The 17,873-nt window shown below is 48.7% G+C and overlaps 1 long non-coding RNA gene across 1 annotated transcript; it reads left to right on the top strand.

Annotated features, from left to right (window-relative positions):
* LOC106502489 lies at positions 9,626-17,816 on the top strand. Its single transcript, XR_001296113.2, has 3 exons — positions 9,626-9,956; positions 15,910-16,041; positions 17,377-17,816. It is a non-coding gene; the product is annotated as an uncharacterized LOC106502489 (long non-coding RNA).

Raw genomic sequence — 17,873 nt, 5'->3', positions numbered from 1 at the left:
GCATCAGGGTCTTTTCCAATGAGTTAACTCTTCCCATCTGGTGGCCAAACTATTGGAGCTAAAGCATCAGTCCTTCCAATGAACATTCAGGACTGATTTCCTTTAGGATGGATCTCCTTGCAGTCCAAGGGACTCTCTTAGGAATGAGGAAAGCAGGATGTTTATGAATGCAAGTCAGAAAGAAGAGGGAACACCCTCGGCTCTGTCCTTGTTCAGAAGGACCTCACAGAAGGCAATGGGGATGGACACAGGAGTGCAGTGGGCAGCCAGAGCTGCTTGGAGCAGGGGCCCTGGGGCTCCTCCCAGCTGCTGTGCCAGATTCTGCCCTCCTGCAGGACCAGGAGAGGACTGAACTCCTTGGTTAAAGAGGTCGAGGTGAGCCGGGGAGGAGAGGGGGAGCACCATGGGACTCGCTGGGATGGGAGTGGAGGGCACTGCAGGCTGGGGAGCAAGATTCAGGCTCTGATGATCTCATGGCCAGGCTGGTGTTGACTGGGCTCAGAAAGGTCCTCCTGCAACCTCTGAGCCATCCAGGACAGGATGAGCCTAGCCTTCTCCCCAAGGGCAAAGGGCCGCCTGGCAAAACGCGAGCCTCAAACCTCCTTCCTCTCCACCGCATTATCATTTCTGGGGGCAGATGGCAACATTGGCTGCCACCACTGGCAGGTCTCCCCCACAAGCAAGTGCCAGCATCAGGAAAGTCAGGAACTGACTCTCAGGAGTGGAGAGGAGCACAGACGCGCTCAGCACAAACGGTGATCTCGCCCACCGCCAACCAGATCCGGCCCCGGGACCCAGGCTGTGGTCTGCTCCGCCCAGAGCCTAGCCTTTCTGGACCCACCAGGAATCTGCAGAACCAAGGATGCTCTCTCAGCCACGGACCCTGAGCAAACACTTCATCTTCATCCAATCACGGTTAGAGATCTTAAGGCCTACAAGGGCCTTCCTGATGCCCCCACTTCAGCATTCTTTGAGCTTCTAATGCTTTGGGGCCAAGGTCATCTCAACTGGCAGTCCTGGGCCAGCACCCATAGCGTCCCCTCCCTCCCACAGCCCCGTCTGACAGCTTGGCTCTCGATCTCAGAATTCTCTGTTAGCTTTGCCCCACTTCAAACTCATACTCTAAAACTCCATCTGGGGCCTCCCTCTCTCTCTCTCTCTCTCTTTTTTTTTTAGCCTATTTATTTTTGGCTGTGCTAGGTCTTTGTTGCCTTTGTGCAGGCTTTTCTCTAGTTGCAATGAGCGGGGCCTGCTCTCTGTTGGCATGAACTGACTTCTCATTGCAGAGGCTTCTCTAGTTATGAAACAGGCGCTCTAGGGCCCTCAGGCTTTAGCAGTCATGGCGCACAAGCTTAGTGGCTCCAGGGGCATGTGGAATCTTCCCAAAACAGGGACTGAACCTCTGTCCCCTCCACTGGCAGGCAGATTCTTATCTACTGCATGGGGGCTCACTCTTACTTGAAATGACTTCTCTTTCATTTTGAGTCTCAGCTCCGTGTAAAGCGCTGCAGAAGATCTTCAAGGTCCCTTTTATCCACACACCCCCATATTTCTCCCACGCCACCACAACCCCTGCCCCTGCCCCCGTGTGCCAGGCAGCTTGAAGGATCTTAGTTCCTTGACCACATCCTGGCAGTGAAAGCGTCGAGCTGTAACTACTAGAAAGGAAAGTGAAGTCACTCAGTCGTGTCCAACTCTTTGCAACCCCTGGTAGGACTGTAGCCTACCAGGCTCCTCTGTCCATGGAATTTTCCAGGCAACAGTACTGGAGTGGGTTGCCATTTCCTTCTGCAGGGGATCTTCCCAACCCGGGATCGAACCCGGGTCTCCTGCATTGCAGGCAGACGCTTTACCCTCTGAGCCACCAGCAAAGCCCCAGTGCTGTAACCACTGGACCACCAGGGAATTCTCCCTTTTATTCTCTCATTTTTCCCCATCTGGCAGTTACCAGGCCTTGGATGAAGAATCAAAGCCACACCAGCTGCCTGGCAGCATGTTTCTGCTTTCCACTTAACTCCTACCACACCTCCACTCAAACATCTTGAGAAGGAAGAAATGGAACTAGCTGGTCTCTACAGACCCTTTTGTACTAAAATTCTATGGTTTTGATTCAGAATGATGATTCATGGTGAGTCAACAAGAAAAAGGTTAAATTATGTTCTGAATATTCTAGTTAAAGAAAAAACAGGCAAGGGTGTGCTCTACTGTCTAAATGTCTCCATCGGTTATTGGAACTTGAAAGCCATTTTGTCATTTAAAGATGTAAACGTGGAGGAATTTTAGTGGAGCTTTTCATCCTCGGCAATGCTGGAGGGGGACCAGCTGTGCCTGCCTTGGTGACATGCTTCTTCAGAACCTTCTTGGCACAAGGAGATCATGTGTCCTGCGTGTCTGAGGTCAGACATTTCCATGGTCTGAATCAGCATATATTAGTGTATATATGAGCATAATAGCACTCAAAGTTGACCCACCACATATAATTCCGGTTCTTTTTCAGAAGTAGGGTTATCCAAGGAAACAAAACTTGGGTTTTTTATAATACAGTTAGCATTTTCCTTCCTAAGAAGTTGTGGTTTCCAAATATCAAGAATCTATAGATATGTTGATATAGCCAGCTTACATTTATTTTAAAACTGTAGTTGTTTCAAAGCTAAAACAAAGGGATTTGAAGATTTATTTCTGCCCCTTTCCTCTTAGCAAAAGCCTCATTTATTTCTTGTTTAAGTATTTGTAAGAATAACTTTTCAATGTCCGCAGAGACCATGGGCTCCACCTGCCCCGCAGGGTGCAGAACAGACCCCGGAAAGGGAAGAAACACGCCCTCCTCAGCCTGGCTTCCATCCGCTTCCGCCACACTTTCCATCACTGCTCTGGGTCCCAGGTCCTCCTTTCCTACGCTTATTGGTTCCAGTTTCATGAATCGTTGATTCCTTTTCATTCTCTGATGACTGTTCTCACTTTAAAGGGAAAAATGATTCTCTCAGTCTGAACTGTTTGGAGCCTGGAAAGTATGTTAGTCCCTCAGTCGTGTCGGACTCTTTCTGACCCCGTGGACTGTAGCCCGCCGGGCTCCTCTCTCCATGGAATTCTCCAGGCAAGAATACTGGGGTGGGTTGCCACTGGAGCCTGGAACCTCTGGTTTCATCTGGGATTTCCCGAGAGTAAAGGGACACCCTCCATCATCCTGCCCAGAGCCACGCAGGTCCTCCTCGCCCCCAGACGGAAGCCATTCACTCCACCTGTTTTCCCATGACAGAACACAAACCTTCTGTTTCCAATTACTCATTCAACAAACCTTTGTCAGAGGTTTGTCATGTTTAGGTAGTCTCGTAAGAAACTGGAATTCCAAGGGATTTTAACAATAAGCTGGACCAACGCCTTCATTTTGGGGTGAGAAAACCAAAGCTCCAAGACAGGTGACTTGCCCGACACAGAGGTTATGAAATCTGCTAGCGATGGACAGGACTGGAAGCCAGTCGCCCACGTCCTGGCCCAAGCGTGTTAGACCGGATTTCTTTCTCTCTGGCTGTGGCTTCTGGAGGGGGGTGAGGGGAGTGTAGTGCTGCTGCAGACCTCTGTGCTTAAACTGCTCCTAAGTCAGCGGGTGGCTCAGATGGTAAAGATTCTTCCTGCAATGCAGGAGACATGGGTTCAATCCTTGGGTGGGGAAGATCCCCCGGAGAAGGGAATGGCAACCCACTCCAGTATTCTTGCCTGGGAAACCCCATGAACAGAGAAGCCTGGCGGGCTACAGTCCATGGGGTTGCAAAGAGTTGGACATGACTTAAGCAAGTAACACACTAAGTCTAATGAATGCCGATTCCCCACCCAGCTCCCTAGGCCTGGACTGACCTGACCTTCCTTCACCTGGATCATGGTTTCTCAGCTGTAAACGGGGAGCTGGGCTCAGATGCTCTTCGGGGTGCCTGCGTGGTACAGCCTGGAGACAGACTTTACAGATGGACCGTCTTTCTCCAGCCCAGCATCACTGGCTTCACCTGGGAACTGCGTAGAGAGGTGAGATCTCAGGCTCTGCCCAGACCTACTGGATCAGAAACTGGGGGTGGGGGGTGGGGCCCAGAACTCTGTGATGTAACCAGCCCCACAGACAATCCTGGGGTACGCTGAAGCTTGGGAACCGCTGCTCTAATGTAGATAAAAAGCTGAGCTGGCAGGCTGTGTGCCGATTGGGTGCATCACTTCACTGCGGGGAAGATGATAACGAGTGAAGAGCATGTATTCAAAAATCATTAGATGTTAGAAATGGAGGAGGGCATGGCAACCCACTCCAGTATTCCTGCCTGGAGAATCCCGTGGACAGAGGAGCCTGGCGGGGCTACAGTCCATGAAGTTGCAAAGAGTCGGACACGACTTAGCGACCAAACCACCAAACCACCACCAGCAGAAGTTAGAAAGAACAGATAAGACATTAGATTTAGGAACCAGGCTGCACCAAAGTAAGTATATTTTCACAGTATACAAGTACGAAGTGTTCCTCATCTATTTTACTGCAATTAAAAAGTCTTTATTTCTTCGCGTCTATTATTTGTTTTATTTTGCTTACTCTGGGTCTCCGTTACTATGTGCAGGCTTTCTCTAGTTGCGGAGCGTGGGGGCTACGCTCTCGTCGTGGCACATGGTCTTTTCACTGTGGCAGCTTCTGTTGTGGCAGAGCGCAGGCGGTGGGCATGAGGCTTCAGCGGCTGCGGCACAACTCATTTTTATTTATTTAAAATTAATTTCCACTGGAGTCTAGTGGCTTTATCGTCTTGATTAATTTTGAAAAGAACAGCAGTGCGATTAACCAGATCTCCCTATCTGATTAAATGTACAATACACGAAAAGCTTTCAGAGATAGTCATAAATAACTTACAGAGATCTGTGCAAGTTATTTTTCAAAGCTGTGTCACTGAGTTTCTTGGGGGAGATGACTTATAAAAACAAAATGAATTTAGATTTAACTAGATAGATTATATACTCAGTCACAATGTTGTGAGGGTAAATACTGTCTTTTTAATTTAATTTTTTAAACTGAAAAAATTACAGTTGACATAACATTTCAGGTGTACAGCAAAGTGATTCATATGTACACACACACACTCACATACACACACACATACATATACTTCTTCAGATTCTTTTCTATTATAGGTTATTACAGGGCTTCCCAGATGTCACTAGAGGTAAAGAATCTGCCTGCAATGCAGGAGACATCAGAGACTTGGATTTGAGCTCTGGATCCGGAAGATCCCCTGGAGAAGGAAATGGCAACTCACTCCAGTATTGAGAATCCCATGAACAGGGGAACCTGGTGGGCCACAGTCCATGGGGTCACAGAGAGTCAGACACGACTGAAGCATCTTAGCACACACATAGGTTATTACAAGATATTGAATATAGTTCCCTCTGCTATACAGCAGGACCGTGTTGTCCATCTCACATACAGTAGTGTGTATCTGTTGATCCCAAATCCCTAATTTATCCCCCCTTTCCCTTTCGGTAACCAGAAATTTGTTTTCTATGCCTGAGTCTATTTCTGTTTTGTAAATAAGTTCCTTTGTGTCTCTCCTTTTTTTTTTTTTTTTTTTAAGATTCCACGTAGAAGTGGCATCATGAACATTTGTCTCCTTCTTTCTGACTTCACTTAGGATGATAATCTCTGGGCCCATCTTTGTTGCTGCAAATGGTGTTATTTCATTCTTTTTTGTGGCTGAATAAATACTGTCTTTAAAGAAGATAATCAAGTAGAACACCACTAACTGTTGGCGGTCATGCGCAGTCATATTCTGTAGCTCATTTCCTGATATCAAAGGCTGACTGGGGTTCCCAGTCATGATGTTATTTGGATGGAGATGAGCTCTGGGCTGTGAAAAGGGAGGAGGGTGTTCCTTTGAGCTGCAGCCCTGGGCTCTGTTGAAGCTGGGGATGCCTTGTGTCCAGGTGACACTGGGTGAAAATCCTCTCGCCTCCCAATTTCAGGGCTATTTTTAGGTTTCAGCGCAGTGATGGTCAAGCTGTATATCGAACGTTTGTCTTTGTCCATTTCTTTTGGATTTTGACTCTAAGAAATAAGTCCTGCTCTGGGAGTGTGACCCAGAGTCTGCACCTCACTGCTTTCAGTTGGAAAAAAAAAATGCTGTTTTTTCTTCAGTGAAGGGACTCAGCAAAAGGGGTAACAACTGCATTGTAAAAGAATGAAAGGATTCAAGTTGTACCACTGCTGCTTTTTCCCCCAGGGGGACAAAAAGGGTCTGAACTTTGAGCTTTGGCAAGTGGCCCTGTGTGCAGTGGGTACCCGGCTACCCTCTCTCATGGATCATCATGGTTCCCCGCTGAGTTGATGTCCGTCCGGCTTCCCTGAGCACCTCCAAAATGGGGCTGGGTGGGACAGGTCAGCCCTGGGGTCCTTTCCCCGGGCAGGCAGCCTCCCTGTTCTCACAGCGTGCATCCATGCTCATCACTAGCGACTCCATGTCCGCAGACAGGTCACCTTTGCCAGGAGAGGCGTCCAGAGCTGAAAACCCCGCTCTGTGGTCCTCAAGGGCATCTTCTGGGTAGGAGGAGTCTCCCGCGCACAAAGGTCAATGTCGTCAGCCCAGTACCCTGACCTCACGGCGGCATTCAGGCCCCATCGGAGGAACAGCCCTAATCTGTAACCACTGGTCACACAGCGGCACAAAATGCTTGTGTGCTTGGAGGCAGCTGCTGTCAGGCCACCGCAGCCTCCCCATCACCAAATCCAGCGCCCCGTCCTTGTCTTCCTGGAGGGTAGCAGAGCCGCCAGGCTCCAGGACCCCGTGCCTCAGATGGTTCCCTTCCTGCCTCGTCCCTCTCTTTTTGTCCTGTTTCCTGTCCCGTCCCTTCTCCCAGCCTCTTACAGCTTCAGGCCCAGGGCTCAGTCCCCACCCCACCCACACCCTCCCTGCTATCGCTCCCCGTGAAGCACGGCCAGACTCAGCAAACCACAGAAAGAACTCCCAGTTCAATCTGAGTCTGATAAACAACTCATAATCCTAGAATAAATCTGTCCCAAATATCGCGTGGTGCCAGAAATTTACTTTACTTGGTCAACAAGTAAATGGTGCACGAAGCATATGTTCAAAGCTCTTTGAAAGTGAAGGTGAAAGTAACTCTTTGTGACTATATAGTCCATGGAATTCTCCAGGCCAGAATACTGGAGTGGGCAGCCTTTCCATTCTCCGGGGCATCTTCCAACCCGGGGATCGAACCCAGGTCTCCCACATTGCAGGTGGGTTCTTTACCAGCTGAGCCACAAGGGAAGCCCCAAAGCTCTTTACCTGCATTCAAATTTAATTAGGCCTACCATGTTCCATAGGACTTCCCTGGTGGTGCAGATGGTCAGGCGTCTTGCTTACGATCGACCTGGGTTCAATCCCTGGGTCTGGAAGATGCTCTGGAGAAGGAAATGGCAACCCACTCCAGTACTCTTGCCTGGAAAAACCCCATGGACGGAAGAGCCTGGTAGGCTACAGTCCATGGGGTCACCAGGAGTCGGACACGACTGAGCGACTTCACTTTCACTTTCTTTTCCCGTGTTCCACGGGCTTCCCAGGTGGCGCACTGGTAAAGTAAAGGATCAGCCTGCCTAGGCAGGAGACGTGGGTTAGATTCCTGGGTTGGGAAGATCCCCTGGTGGAGGAAATGGCAGCTTGCTCCAGTATCCTTACCCAAGAATTCTTGTTCACGTCTAAGGGGTAACGACCCACAAGGTGACCCAGGACAGCAACAGAATGTGTCGAAATGAGTCTCACTGCAAATGGGGCTGTAAGTATCACCACTTGGAGCCCAATAATTGCTTTCCTGGGTGAGGCTGTCAATGTTAGTTCAGGAACGTTTTAGGGGATGAGATCAAGGAAGAAATGAAAGCAGTTGCTTGCTGAAGTGACTTACTCATCCTGACGAAAATCACAGGCAAGGGACCCAGGTTGGGACCGCCCCTTGCCACCCTCCCATAACAGCCTCCGGGAACGATAGGGTGCCAAGCCTAGGCTTCACTCCGGCTGACTGATGGCAGTCCAGCTCGGCTTCCCTCTAGGAAATTCTCAACTTCCCTGAGCCTCAGTCTTCTTTTCTACAAAATAGGCATGCTTTGCCAAAGGGGTGTCGAAAACACACATGAAATACAAATGTAATGTACGTAGATAGTGAGGACACAATCAATTGCAGGTACTTTCATCCTTTGGGAAGAAAGTGACTGATGCAGGGTGCTGGCTCTTAAGAAAACAGTTCAGCTCGAACTAGATTTCCCAGGCAAGGTGGAGCTCACTTGCCTTGGGAGCAGTTTTGCTTCAGTGAACGTTTAGGAGTCAGACAAGAGTTTACATGCGAAACATCGCTACCTTGGCTAGGTAATGCTGTTCCCACAATGACGACACAGGAACAGCCTGTAATCTTAAAGCAACAAACACTTCGGGGAATGTACTTTTTTAGTCCAGGTTGTGTGAATGAAAGACACAATCTCTTCCCAGAACCAAGCTAGATTCCGCAATTGGCCTTCAAAGTGGAGACGGAAATAGCAACTCACTCTAGTCTTCTGGCCTGGGAAATCTCAGGGACCCAGGAGCCTGGTGGGCTACAGTCCATGGTGTTGCAAAGAGTTGGATGCAACTAAGTACGCACGTACACACGCCTTCAAAGTGTTGGTATTTAGTAGCGAGACGTGATAATACATATATTTCTGTTGTTGCTATAAATATTAAACTATAGGACACATCCTCACAATAAAGGAAGGAATCAAAACATGAGAAAAAGAACTGAAAAATTACAAGGCATCTCCCAACAAAGACAAACTACTATCATTTATAGAGATCATATTCAGCCATGCTTACCTATGATATTTTGCTGAAGCCCTTTTCATAAACCAGATTAAGAATCAGTTCCATTCCTGGGTACCTTGAACAGATTAATATGGGGCTGCGAGAGCATAAACTCTGTGGCTTTTGAGAGGCGATCTCGAGTTTTCTCTTGGGTAACAGATGGACAAATTGGGGTGAATAGTTTTTCTTTTTGGCTTTTTTAAAAATCTCCCTACATATGGAGAAGGGCATCAAATCTAAGTGTATACACGTCAGTGAACTTTTCCTAAGTGAATCCACCCATACAACTAGGGAACAAGAAATAGAGCATTACCAGTAAACCCGCTCCAGTACTCTTGCCTGGAAAATCCCATGGATGGAGGAGCCTGGTAGGCTGCAGTCCATGGGGTCGCTAGGAGTCGGACACAACTGAGCGACTTCACTTTCACTTTTCACTTTTATACATTGGAGAAGGAAATGGCAACCCACTCCAGTGTTCTTGCCTGGAGAATCCCAGGGACGGGGGAGCCCGGTGGGCTGCCGTCTATGGGGTCGCACAGAGTCAGACACGACTGAAGCGACTTAGCAGCAGCAGCAGCAGTACTCAGGAGCCCCCTTCTGATTCCCGCCTACTCCCGAGGCCCCCTCCCACAGCTCCAAAGAAACTACACAGACTCAGAACACATCTTGACCTACAGCATGGAGGCCGGCTTCCCCGGGTTTGGACTTACTAGTGAAATTACAGAGTAGATCATCTTCGGTTTCTGGCCTCTGGGGTCAGATTGCATTTGCGGTATCTTTCCACGTGGTTGCACTCGGCTGAGTTCCATGCAGGTCCTTTGCTGCATGGTATCTTAGTGTCTGAGCCTGCCACACTGCCTATGCGTGTTCTTCACATGTCCTGTTCTGCTGTGCAGCAGGGTGTTGCTCACTATCACGCATAAAGCCGCCGTGAAGACTATTGAACGTTGTGCGTGCATTTCCACCGAGCGTTCCCCTAAGGGTAGAACTGCTGGATCGCGGGGGCTGAACACCTTCGACTTTATTAGGACCCAAGACACCACTTGCCAAAGCGGCCGCGTCTCTTTACCTCCCTCCAGGAGCGTTTGTACCCTGGCTTCATGGTCTTGTCAACAACAGGTAGATTTCATCCTTTGTGTGGTAGTCATTCTGACGGGTGTGTAGTAGCGAGGTAGGTCATCTTTCCAAGTTTGTGTTGATTTGAACATTCTCTTTTGTGAAGTGCCGATTCATACTCTTCACACTTTTTTTATGAGGTTGACTTTTTCTTACTGGTTTGAAAAATATTTTAGCCCATTCTGGATAAGGGCCCTTTGTTAATTAATCATTTATATAATGAACACCTTCTTGTTTTTGTAGCTTGTCTTTTGACTCTCTTAATCCTGACTTATGATAAACAGAGCTTTGTTAGGGGGTCATCCAGGTTCTTAGTCTTTTCCTTTTTGAATCATGTTTAGGAGAATTTTCCCTCTCCCAAAGTCCTGAAGATAGTTTCCTATTTTGTTTTACTGTTTTGCCTTTCACTTTTAAATCTCCATGCACCTGGGAGTGACTTCTGTGTATGGTGTGAAGAAACAGTCGAGTTTTATTTTTTGTGCGGTTTTTCTAATTGACTCAGCAAATTAATACTTTATTAATTTTTTACTGACTATTCTTTCCCTGCTGCCCCGTGATGCCACCGTCATCGTAAATCAAGTGCCTAGAAATGCAGAGGTCTATTTCTGGACTTTCTGTTTGGTTTCACTGGTCAGTTTTCTATTCTTACACTGCTTCAGTCAATGTAGCTATATTATATGTGCCCCAAGCTCCGGGGTCTGAAGAGGGGGTCCTCTCTCCTTGTTCTCCCTGACTCTTTGCATTTCCATACGAGGGTTAGAAACACCCTCACATCTGCTGACTTTTGAAAGGATTGCATCGAACTAGAGATCAGGTTAGAGAAAATTTGCAATTTTTATATGAATACTTGAATCTGTGTCTATGGTATAGCCCTTGATTCACTTAAACCTTCTCTAATTTCTCTATGTAGAGTTTTATGGGGCTTCCCTGGTAGCTCAGTTGGGAAAGAATCTGCCTGCAAAGCAGGAGACCTGGGTTGGATCCCTGGATAGGAAAGATTCCCTGGAGAAGGAAATGGCAACCCACTGCAGTATTCTTGCCTGGAGAATCCCATGGATAGAGGGGACTGGTGGGCCACAGTCCACGGAGCTGCAGGAGTCGGACACGACTTCACAACAAAACCACCCGTGTAAAATCTTACACATCTTTCCTTAGATTCATCCTCAATTATTTGAGTTTTTAAAGCTATTGTAGTCATTTTTGTTTGGAGCATCATTTTTCTAATGGTTCACGGTTAGTGCGTGTTTGGATCCTCCTGAGATGTGTGACAAACCGCCTAAGCGTCACATTGTGAAATGACAGCACTTCTGTGATGCCCACGGCGTCTGTGGATGAGCCAGGGGGACAAGGCACCAGGAGAATGTCACCCCTCTGTCCCTGGTGTGAAAGTGGCGGGGGGGCTCAAATGGCTGAGGGAGGCATCTGGAAGCTTCTCTGCTCACATGTGGGGTGCTGGGCCCCCTCGGGGATGGGTCATAGACCCCTTCACGAGCCATCTCACAGTTCAGCATCGGTTCTGAGAGGGAGAGCCCCGGGGGCCACCCTGCAGAGCCAGCGCTTCCAGAAGCTCTCTGCCTTCCCCCACTGAAGCTTGGAGGTACACAGCACCACTTCTGTGCACCCTTCTGCAGCACCCTTCTACGGGTCACTCAGATTTGAGGAGGGGGAAGGAAGCCCCATCCCTTGAGAGGGGAGGGGTAGAGGACTGTGTGGGTAGAAGAGGTCGCTGCGGGTGCCTTTGGAAAATATATCTGTCACATGATGCGAAGCACACTGGTGTCAGCAAGGCAACCTTGCAAAACTCATTAATTCGAATGTTATATTAGACCCTTCTGGAATTTGATTTCTACATGTTGCCAGAGGAGAAAGGTGAGTAGGGGACTCTGGGTTCCAGGAGCTCTGAAGATATCAGATTCCCAAGATGCCCAAGTCTCTTACATAAGGTGGTGAAGTACAGTCAACCCTCTGCTTGGCTGAGTCTGAGGATGTGGAAGCTGCACCCACCAGGGCTGATGCTTTGCAGATTTTATTTCTCCTTTGTGGCTCTGACAATAAAGAATCTGCCTGCAATGCAGGAGACCTGGGTTCAATCCCCGCCTTGGGAAGATCCCCTGGAGAAGGGAATGGCAACCCATTCCAGTGTTCTTCTCTGGAAAGAATTTTCTCATGGGAAATCCTATGAACAGAGGAGCCTGGAGGGCTACGGTCCATGGGGGTCACAAAGAGCCGGAAGCGACGGAAGCGACTGACGCTTTCCAGTCCTCACACTTTGTGTTCCTCGTTCAGTACATGGCTTCTTCGTCGACCCATTAGTGAATCTGTTACGTTGCTGAGTTTGCTCTCTTTCCATTCACAGGTTGCAATCGTTTAGAAAAATATTCTGTAAAAAAACAGTGCTAAGTTCACAAGGAAAAGCTGGGAGGGAGTGGACAGTGACAGGTGTGGGGACAGGGAAGGATACAGCTTCTTCCTAAACAATTTTTGCCGCCCTGGATTTATTTTTTAGGCCCCAAACTGTACAATTGGTTTGAAAAATTTTATCTCAAAATTTAACTAAACCTTGGTTAAGATCCCCACTCAGAGGTTGCTCTTAGAAACAAATAACTCAGACCCTCCATTTCATCTCAGCAAAAAATCAGTTTTCAAAGCCTTTGGGATATTCCTCTTGCCCTTGCTGCTGGGACCAGCTCAGGGTGGGGTCACGTGAAAACCCACCTCCTGCGCAGTCAGCGCTTGGAGCCTGGAGGTCCACGCAGAAGAAATGCATGAAGGTAACTGAACACCAGCTCGTGGAAAATACAACATGAGTAAACCACAGGCCACCGACTTCAGGGAAGGGACGTGAGCACTCGGAGCTGCTCTCACAACGATTCACATGCCGGTCAAAGGCGAAACCTGGCTCTCTCCGAGGGGGCAAGGACTAAGCTCCTCGGTCGCTCAGTGGGGACCCAGCACCGCTGAGTGAGTTGGTTCCAAGAACTCCAGGGCTGGCCGTGTAGGCGCCCAGACCCGGAATGAGGGATAAAGCCATTCTGCCCGAGTCAACAGAACAATCTACTGAGTAGGATTCGGAAAATCTGAGGCAAAGCACAGCAACTGGAGAAAAACACCCCCAAGGCCCACTTCTCGGTGGCCAGCCAGGAAAAACACAGTTGGTGGGAGCAGAGCCAAGACTACCGAGAGAAGCAGCAGCTGCGGGTTTAGGGGCAGGTGTTGCCAATGCCTGGGTCACTGCAGGAGGTGCCTGGGTCCCCACACGGGCAAGGGTGCAGGGAGGCGCTCACAGCAAACCTCGGAGGACCAACACAGCTTGGCTGGAAGCAGAGCAGTGTTGGAGCAGCTGGAGGACATGCAGGGCAGTCAGCCCCATGCGGGCATCGCTCTCTTCCCTGAGGCATGCCCGTTTCTCTTCCACTTTGGCTGTGTTGAGTCCCCTGCCCTCCTCCTCCCCTTTTTCCTCTGGCAACGGTCCCTGCTCAGCCAGCTGCCCCAGATCTGCCTCTGGGCACCAGCCACGTACACTGCCCTGGGCCACAGGGTCCTTTGGGAGCCGTCTGGCTGGCGTGCCTGGCAGCTTCAACTTGGAGTGAGGCTCAAGTCCTCTGGACCGGCCTGCCCTGTTGTGGGACGTGGGTGGGTCTGTGGGGTAGGGCAGGCAGGGGGTGCTTCCGTCTTCCTGATTGTCTCGAGGGGTCCCCCACCTCTCAGCTTTCCTCCTCGGGAAAGGCTGCACGCAGCTGCAACAGGATTGAATCTCCTCCGCCAGGGTCCCGACCCAGCTGTTTTCTCCAAAAGCCCACCCTCTTTCCATGGCAGCACACTCAGAACATGGAGAAGGAAATGGCAACCCACTCCAGTACTCTTGCCTAGAGAATTCCTTTGACAGAGGAGCCTGGTGGGCTGCTGTCCATGGGGTTGCACAGAGTCGGACACGACTGAGGTGGCTTAGCAGCAGCAGCAGCAGCACACTCAGAGCAAGGGGAGATGTGTTCAATTACATGGTAGGAGAAAGTGGCCGGGCTTCCCAGGTGGCTCAGTGGTAAAGAATCCAACTACCAATGCAGGAGACGCGGGTTTGATCCCTGACCTAGGAAGATCCCACGTGCCTTGGAACAACTAAGCCCTTGTACCCCAACTCCTGAGCCTGTCCTCTAGAGCCCGGGAATTGCAACTGCTGAGCTCCTGGGTTACAACTCCTGAAGCCTGTGGGTCTGAGCGCCCATGCTTTGCAACGAGAGAAACGACTGCGGTGAGAAGTCCTTGCGCTGCAGTGACAGCCCCAGCTTGCTGCTAGAGAGAAGCCTGCCCAGCGAGGCAGACCCAGCACAGCCACAAATCATACAAATAAACACAGAATTTTCTAAAAAAGAAATCTGTTTAGGATGTGCGAAACAAAAATATGATGGAATTTTCTACACTAGTACGATCACAGGGAAATAAACTATGCCTACCCTGATAGCTCAGTTGATAAAGAATCCGCCTGCAGTGCAGGAGACCTGGGTTCGATCCCTGGGTTGGGAAGATTCCCCTGGAGAAGGGAAAGGCTACCCACTCCAGTATTCTGGCCTGGAGAATTCCATGGACTGTATAGTCCACAGGGTCCCAAAGAGTTGGACATGACTGAGCGGCTTTTCACTTTCAAACTATGCTTGCATATGAACAAAGGCTGAGAAAGAGCACAATATATGGAAACGAGGAGGTGACTTTGGAGAGTTAAAGCTTTTTCTTGAATGTATTTTTAGCATATGAAGATAAGGATAAAAAGGATTGCTCAAAAGAAACTACTTTGAGTTACAGAAGTGGAATCAGAGAGTCCCAGCTGCCCCTTGGAAGTAGGAGGCCTAGTGATGATGTCACCGATGCAGTTAGTATTTACAAAGGCCTTCGACTTGTCAGATCTTTGAAAACAAAGATGCTAACCTCACAAGCTAGCAAGAATAAACCTATAGAAACAACAACCAATTGCATGTCATTGCGTAAAGTGCATTAATACAGATACACTGTATTAATTAAAAGGAGTGGTTTTCCTTTTAAAGAGTTGAGGGCTTCCTGGAAGAGGTGGTCAGTACGTCTTGGAGGGTTGAGAGAGTGAAGTCAGCTGGTGAATGGTGAAAAAGGGTGATCCTTGGAGAGGTACGGAAAGAGACGAGATTGAAGGGAGACATGAGGTTGGAGGGAGAGTAGGGCCGGATCATAAAGGGCATTGCATGTAACCCAGAGGAGTTTAAGTTTTATACGGTAAGTCCCCTACCTACGAACTAGTTTCATTTCAAGACTGTGTTCGTAAGTCCAACAAAGTTAGCCAACGTACTCAGCCAACACAACTGGCTGTATAGTACTGCACTGTAATAGATTTATAATACTTTTCACACAAGCAATAAATAAAAAAAAAAAATAGAGAAAACATTTGTAATCTTACAGTACAGACCTTGAAAAGTACAGTGGTACCAGCTACATTGCCCCTGCTTTTATTCTTGCTTCCAAACATCCTGGGCTTGTACTAATGTACTCGATACACTGTGTGTGTGTGTGTGTGTGTGTGTGTGTGTGTGTGTACACGCTCAGTCATTCAGTAGCGTCCAACTCTTTGCAACCCTGAGAACTGTAGCCCGCCAGGTTTCTCTGTCCATGGAATTCTCCAGGCCAGAATTCAGGAGCGGGTTGCCATCTCCTCCTCCAGGGGATCTTCCTGACCGGGGATTGAGCCCAAGTCTCCGGCAACTGCCACCTCGGGAGGTGGATTCTTTCCCACTGTGAGTACAGTGGAGTGCACGAAAGCGCAGCCACTGCAGAGGATGCGTGTCTGTGACAGTGTGCGCCGGGTGTGTGAAGTAACATGTGACTGGATGTGCAAAGGCATGTTTGCATCTTTGAAAGTTTGCAACTTGAAGGTTCATATGTGGGGACTCGGTGTATCAAAAAAAATCTGAAGCAGGGTTTTGGTTTTTTTTTGCAGACAACCAGGAGAGAAGTCCTGAGCAGCACCAGTGGAGAGGGCTGTTGGTAAACGTCTTTGAGAAGAGGATTAACAGGATGGTGTGGGCATGGTGTGGGGAGAAAGACTGCAAGAGGAATTGGAAAGAATCAGGTAACTCTGGCGTCACCTTTCACCACCACAGGGAACCAGAGACTTGCTGAAAGGACTGCAGAACGCTGGCTAGGTTGGGGTCAAAAGTTTTTGGAAGTGTTCAATTGCAGAAGCCTTCAGGATGGCTAGCTTCCCTGAGGTGTCTCAGTGTGAAAGAATCTGCCTGCCAATGCAGGAGACGTCAGAGACATGTTTTCAATCCCTGGGCCAGAAAGATGCCCCTGGAAAAGAAATGGCAACTCACTCTAGTATTTTTTGCCTGGAGAATCCCATGGAACCTGGTGGGCTGCAGTCCATGGGGTGGAAAAGAGTCGGACACGACTGACCGACTGAGCGCTGGGCACTTTAGTATGTCTTCCTGGAGCTATTCATCAGCTAATTAGGTAAATGGGTCTGAGGTTTAGAAGACAGAGGCCAACCAGATATATGGATCTGAAAGTCTGTATTTTAATAAATGAGATGTGTGCATGCCTGCTAATTTGTTTCAGTCATGTCCGACTCTTTGTGACTCTATGGACTGAAGCCCACCAGACTCCTCTGTTCTTGGGATTCTCCAGGCCAGAATACTGGAGTGGGTTGCCAGGCCTTCCTCCAGGGGATCTTCCCAACCCAGGGATCCAACTCCTGTCTCTTATGTCTCTTGCATGGGCAGGCAGGTTCTTTACCATTAGCGCCACCTGGGAAGTCCAATGAATTGGGTAGGACAGAGAAGAGCACGACAGTAGTTTAGGAGGTTCTACGCTATTTTAGGAGCTTCACATACACTGCCTCATTTAAACATCACAATCACTCCATGAATTTGAGGTAAGAGGAAGCTGAGGCTCCAAAAAGTTAAATGAAGAATTAGGAGTCTGCTGTAAGTAACTCAAAGGAAAAGTTATAAACATATAGGGGATGCTTATGCACCCAAGGACAGAGATGAGAGAGGGGAGAACCACATTCTCTTATTTTTATTTGCAAAGCTCCCTTTGGCAAAAGTAGCTGGATGAGGAACAAGCAGATTAGAAAGGGGCGAAGCAGAAACGAGGGGACCTGTGGAGCCCATTTTCCTTTCTGTCGCCTCTTACAAATCAGTCGTGGAGCTAGGTTTTATTCAACTAGACTTGGCCTTGGCCTGAACCCAAGATAAAATGAGTGATCATGGGGAAAAGATGTCACCTGCTCTTTTGCCAACTTTCCTCTGATAGTTGCCAAATTCTAAGATTAATTTTCTTTGGGTAAAACTAAGCACAAACTCAAATGTATGGAGTAGAGATGGACTTTTAATAACTACACTTAGAATAATGAACATGAGTTCAAGTAGAAATTCTCTTTTTAACATTTTGATGCCAATAGGTTTTCTTTCAGACCTGCTTTTCATCTGAAAGCCGGAGGAATACGGTGGAAAGCATCCCGAGGTGGGGAATCATTAAAAACTGCGGCTTTGTTTCAGTCCTGTTTCCTATTTGCTGGGGAACCCAGGGCAAGCAGCCTCAGCCTTCCTGGACTCTGAAGTGTCTTCTGTAAAATGAGAGATTGGGACTCAGACGAGTACTTCTCAAGCTCTCCTGTGCACGTCCGTTTCCTCAGGATGCTGTGAAAACGCAGCTTCTGATTTACTAGGTCTGGGGTGGGGCCCTGGACTCTGCATTTCCAACAAGCTCCCATCCTCATGGTCCAGGATCAGGCCCTACTTTAATTAGATCACCCTCCAAGGTGCCCCTGGGCTCCCCTGGTGGCCCAGAGGGTAAAGAATCTGCCTGCCGTGCAGGAGACCCAGGTTCGATCCCTGGGCTGGGAATATGCCCTGGAGAAGGGTATGGCAACCCACTGTGGTATTCTTGCCTGGAGAA

This window comes from Capra hircus, chromosome 9, assembly GCF_001704415.2.
Source record: "Capra hircus breed San Clemente chromosome 9, ASM170441v1, whole genome shotgun sequence".
Taxonomy (NCBI): domain Eukaryota; kingdom Metazoa; phylum Chordata; class Mammalia; order Artiodactyla; family Bovidae; genus Capra; species Capra hircus.
Note: the sequence above shows the minus strand (reverse complement) of the source record. Positions and strands in the feature narration are given on the sequence as shown.